The 5,859-nt window shown below is 47.5% G+C and overlaps 1 long non-coding RNA gene across 1 annotated transcript in view; it reads left to right on the forward strand.

The window, feature by feature from the left end:
- Positions 1-2,069: 2,069 nt before the first annotated feature.
- LOC111740482 overlaps positions 2,070-5,859 on the forward strand; it is an 8,395-nt gene continuing 4,605 nt past the window's right edge. The window contains exon 1 of the long non-coding RNA XR_002780621.1: positions 2,070-3,433. This is a non-coding gene — a long non-coding RNA (uncharacterized LOC111740482). The remainder of the gene's footprint in view (positions 3,434-5,859) is intronic.

The following is a 5,859-nucleotide window of genomic DNA, read 5'->3' on the forward strand; positions in this document are numbered from 1 at the left end:
CAGGTGTCCAGATACAGGCGAAATAGAAGAATATTCGGCATGACTTCCCAGCTCTGGGATGACCACTCAGGGTGCCAGGCACTTGGAGTCTTTAAATGCAAATTTCTCCCGCGGCAGCTCTGGCCTCTTCCGCAGGGGTGGCAGCCACCCTGGGAGGAAAGACGAGCTTTAAATTGGCAATAAAGCACTGTACCAAATTAGACTCTGACCTGTTCAGAATTCCCCTGGCCCGTGTTCCCTGACCTACCACCCCCCATTTCTGCCCAATTGTTCCCCTAAGTAGCTGCCTGCTATCTAAGGCAGTCAGGCAGGCTGTCACCAGCTGCTGCTTCCCTGGCTGCCTTCCACCTGGCTAACTCAAAAAGCCCTGGAAATCGAACAGCTTCGCCTTTCCAGCCTTTTTTGCTACATCTGAGCCTGGAGCGAGACAACAGTGGTCTGGATGAGGACTCCAGCCCAGCTGGGCCTGCTTGTAGGGCATGGGAAGAAGTGAGTACAGCCCCAGCAAGCCACTCTTTCTCATTCTTGGTTACCGGAGCGATTCCCAGACAAGGCTTGGAATGGCCAGTGTGGGCTCCTATGCCTGCCACATCCACCAAAGCAGCATAGAGCCAACATTTATTTTCTCCAGCTCCCTCCACTGCTCCAGAACACCCTCTGCTTGCTGCAAATCATCAAGTTTTTTCTCATTTCTTCTTCCTGGAAGGTCTTCCGCATCCTCATCTACATGTCTAAATTCTGCCTTTCCTTCCAGTACCTACACTTGTACAGCACCTACACTCCCCTGCAGCCCTACCACCCTTTTCGGCATTCTTCTTCAGTGTATGCAGCCCCGTCATCGGCGCTAATGAGCAGAGTTTGTCAGGTTCGTTCCTTTATTACCCAGGCCTTTCTCAGAGAAAAGAGCAGACCCCAAAGAGAAAGTAGTTGCCATGGGCTGGCTCTGGTTGATGCAGCTCTCAGCTAAGTCCTCCCCTCCCTTCAAGAGGAATTTTACACAACCTATTGTATGGACATGTACTGATGTCAAAACTGTTAGTCCACAAGGCAGGTGTCCAGGTCAGAGAAAGCCCCACCACCTGGGTACATTTTCTCTTTCTGAGCCCCGATGTCCCCAGGACCATCCATGGGGGGAAGGATGAGCAATAAAAGAACAAGGTCCAAACGCCCCACTGAACTCCTGCAGAGTCAGACCCACATGTGGTAAGAAAGTGTGTGTGTGTGTGTGTGTGTGTGTGTGTGTGTGTGTGTGTGTGAACAAGCTCCTCTGGGATTCTCATGCCACATTCCCTTCCCTGAGTTTGGAGTTGCTGGATTTGAGTGTGGTTCCATGCAAATCAGTGATGCTCCTGTTTAAGGCCACAGGCAGCCCTCTAAGCCAAGAATCTGGAATAGGCAAGCCAGCTCTGCTCCCAGAGAGGGTCTGCACAGCCGAGCACCTTGCTGGCTCACTCAGCCACAGCAGATGATCGATCACCTTAGATTGGCTGACATCCATTATTCCATAGAACCTCTTTTCTAGCACTTTGTTGTTTATTTTTAGAAAATCAACCATTACAAATATTTTCTTTGGTGTTGGAAACTTGAATGCTATTCTCCTTCCTGTTGAATATATTTGCCAACCAACTTCACCTGCCAGAGACAATGTGAAAACCCATCACCCAGTGGCTCATTCAAGACAAGTCCAGAGTCTTGAACCATTATCTTACTTTCCTTGGAGCTTCTGCTTGCCTGAACTGTTCTGCCTTTCTCTGCAAAATGATTTTGAAAATCAGGCTTAGACTAGTACTCCTGGGCAAAACGGCTGGGCAGATGAGACTGCCTGTTTGTTTCAGTTTTGTTTTTTCTACCTAAAATAAGTATAAGGTCACAGAAGAAAGAGCATTACCTCCATGTGGCTTATGCTGAAAACTTGCAAATTTACCAGTCAAGACTTACTCACCCATGAGCTATCCTGGGTGTGAGTAATTCCTGGAAAAAAAATAATAATTCCTGAAATAAATGAGTTACCATTTATTTTGCCAAGGAGGCAATATAATTGAAGCATTCATTCTCACTTACCCAGTCAGGCCTGATGGCTGATGAAAATTGGTGGAAAAGGTTGTTAATTGGGGATTATGGAAACAAAGTCGAAGGCTGCCCAGGTAGTAGGATAGGACACTAGGCTGCATCCCCAAAGGACTGTATTCAACTGGAACGTAGAACAAGAAAAACATCTGCCCCACAAAGCAAGGAAGATTACTTGTCTTAACCTTGGCACTGAGTCAAAGGAACATCATCTCCCTTGAGAAAGAGTAAGGAAGGAGGAAGTGGGAAACAGGAAAACTGACATGTATCGTATTTCCTTTATAGGACAACCATCATATAATAGACAATGATACCTTATTATCATATTTAATCTCGCAAATTATCCCCTTTTTAACAGAAGAGGAAACTAGATACAAGGGCTGAGATTTATGGCGTGAGATTTATTGCAGATCCTGTGGTCACCGGCATTGTCTAAGGCGCTTTGCTCAGACCTTGACTGCTATTGTCAACCACTGCCCGGGGACGGATTTCCCACATGCGCTGTCTTACGCCTCACTCTACGTCTCTGTCCACCTCCCCAACTCCTCTTTCCCTCTCTCCTTCCAAAACCTGCTCTCCCAGGATGGTGGGAGAAAATGTGGGCTCAAGGGGAATTTTCATGGGCTCGCCAGTCATCCCACACTTTACCCACAACACTGTTTCTGATTTGAGAACAGAGCTACTAAACATGCCACTGGGCTGGAGCAAAGGAGATGGGAAAGAAAGGGAGAGCCGGCCTTACATGCTCACTTGGGTGTCTAGACACAGCTAAGTGGAGCTCAAGAAAGCTGTCTAGCTGCGAACGGAGAGAGGTGGTGGCTTCATGTGATGTAACTAGATGAAATAGCTGAGGGTGAGAGTATAAACGGAGAGAGAAGGAGAGGAAGCACTCAGGACACGGAAACAGAGCGGGTTAAAAAAAAAGAGAGGGGGCTGGTGAGAAGGAGACGATGGAGACCTAAGAAAACCAGGAACGCGAGTGGTGTCAGAATTTAAGAGAAGTGTTGGGAGTTTTTTCACCGAGAAGAAAAAGTCAAGTCAAGAGAATCAATTCTGCCTAGAAAATGTACATTGGCCCTACAAATGGGCATTTGGTCCTGCGGTGACAGTGGTAGATGGACAAGCTGGAAAGCAGTGTGTTCCAGAATGAATGGAAGGGAGGAAGTGGAAATCTGTTAGAGATGCACATTTTCAGGCTCCACCTCAGACTTACTGAATCCCTGGAGTGGGGCCCAGCGATCTGTTTTAACAAGCACTCCCGGTGATTCTGATGCATGAAAACCACTGCTGGATGCATAGCATCCCCAGCATGGGCTGGCACTCCAAAAGGGGAGCTGAAGGCCTCAAGGGGTCTCTGGTTTTGCAGGTAGGAAGCCCTTGAGAAGGAGGTATTGGAGTGGGATGGTGGGCGTTCTTGACGATAAATAGGTCTTCAGCCCAGGATGGTGGCGGAAGGAACGGCCGGCTCAGAACTGGGCTTCTGGGCAACAGTCGGGGATGGGATAGGGGTACAATTGTGGCAGTAATGGATTTGAGATCCAGGGCCTCCTGTCCTCTCTGCGTTCCCTCCATAGCTCAGGGTACCTGACCTCCCAGGCCCCCAGGCCACTAAGGTGTTAGGAACTTAACATGTTATTTCTTCCAAGGTCATTAGCATTTAAAAGTTGGCTTCCAGAAGAAAGCACTATTTCTAAAGTGGAATTGTAAGCTTTGGGGTTCCTGGGTAGGAAGCTGCCTGGTCTTCAAATCATAATTTCTCAAAGACAGCCTACTGGGCAGATGCATACTGCCCAGCCTCCAGCTTTCACTGGGGAAGGTTGGCGGGGCCCCTCCATGGGTGCAGGCCAGACTTCTCGAGCTGAGGAATTCCCCCATCTGTTCTGCTGCCTCCTAGCATCTCTCACAGCCACATCCTCTGTGGGAGAGAGGCAGCAATTAGCATAACTGGAACAGATCCCCTTTGTCTGCATTCCAGACTGTGAGAGTCAGGCCTCGCCCAGAGACATGCTAATGATGTGGAAGGGACCTTGGGTGCTTATTGGCACCAATCTTTGCTCAAATGTTGGGGCTGCTGGAAAACAACCAGGTATAGGTGCAGCCATGGCCAAAGTTTGTGCATTGATTAATCCTCTTCTCATCCAGGTAAACTCCTGCTCCTGCGGCCCCTCCAGCTCTCTCAACATCTTCCTCCTCCAAATTTCTACAGCCTTTTGTGGTCAGAAAAACATGCTTGTTCTTGTTACAAGTATCTTCCATCACCTCACCCATGATTGGACTTCCTCCCCATCTGAACTGCAGTTCCTTCACAGGAGACCTTATTTTATACTTAATTAACTAATCAATCAGCCAATCAATAAAAGTCTATTAAAGAAACTCTTTGCCAAGCACTGCGCAAAGACCAATAGGCCCCATCTGGAAAAAGGCAAGTGCGGCCTAGTTGGGGGTGCAGGGGCATACAGTCAAGTGAACGGTTACCAACCAGTGGTGAACAGAGAGATGCATCGGATGCTCTTGGAAGATCGAGCAGGGGGTGCATAAATGTGCCTTGGAAGGAGTAGGGGGATGAATAGGGGAAGGCTTCCTGGAAAAGGTGACAGTTGAACATCCTACATGAAGGATGAGTAGAGGTTTATCTCATAAGTGTTACAGGTGGAGGGAAAAGTATGTACAAAGTCATGTGGTAGGAAAGCATTTGGGGCTTTCCTGTGACAAGGAGAAAATTCTGACATGTTCTAAATTAAATTATAGCAACCTGAAAGTGAGAAAAAGAGACAGAACTGTTAATCTGTTAATGGCTGCAGGCCAGCTAACAAAAGACTGCTCACATTCCTGTGGTGGCTGTTTGACCTTGGGATTGATTTCCAGTTGGCTATTTTTCCAGATTATTTTAGCCAGGCACCAATGAACCAAGAGCCTCTGTTTCTTGTTCCATGTGGACTTTCCAGACTGCAGCCCACAGCCAATTCATACGAGTGGACTTTTTTCTTTTTTTTTGCAGACTATGCCTATCTCAGAGCTGGCCATGCTTCACTTTCTCCTACCCTTTTGTCTATAGCTAATATAATTTTTTTTCAGAGCGCTCATGTCTTTTTCCTCTTTCCCCCTACTTGATGTATAAATATGCTTACAAACTCTGAGACAATAGACATGTTGCCTTTCCTACCTAGCCAAGTTGCTGGTGGTTTATTTATTTATTTATTTCTCTCTCTTTCTCTCTCTCTCTCTCTCTCTCTCTCTCTCTCTCCCTTTTTTTTCTTTTTGCTGGTGGTTTAGACCCCATGCGCCAAGACTGGTCTTTTTTTGCTAGCAATGGCCTAATAAACTCTTTCTTTCAAAAAGACTTTCAGCTGTGGACATGAGAACTTTTTGTTTAACACCTGGGACCATGAGTAGCTGAGGTGGCTGGATCCTAAAAGGCTTTATCTTCCAAGCTGAAGAGCTGGGAGGTTGATTTGAGGGCACTAGGCAACCAGGAGGGATTTTGGTAAGAGGGTAACGTGGTCAGAGTTGTGTTTTAGGAGAGGGCCACAGTGTGGAGGAGGGATGGACTGGAGGGATGAACTGGAAGGGGAGAACAGAAAGACATCAGAACTGCTGAGGAGTGAGACAAAGGCAGGGAGGACGGGAGAGAAAGGAGGCAGTGAGGGAGAGGGAAGTCTAGGATGAGACAACCCAGCGTCTGGAGTAGATAGTCTGGGTACATGGTGGTCCCATGGGAACCAAGACAGGAAACCAAGAGAGGGCAACAGTCTGAGGGGTAAGAGGACAAGTTCTGTTCTGGACATAGTAAGT

This window comes from Pteropus vampyrus, unplaced genomic scaffold (genome assembly GCF_000151845.1).
Source record: "Pteropus vampyrus isolate Shadow unplaced genomic scaffold, Pvam_2.0 Scaffold3, whole genome shotgun sequence".
NCBI lineage: Eukaryota > Metazoa > Chordata > Mammalia > Chiroptera > Pteropodidae > Pteropus > Pteropus vampyrus.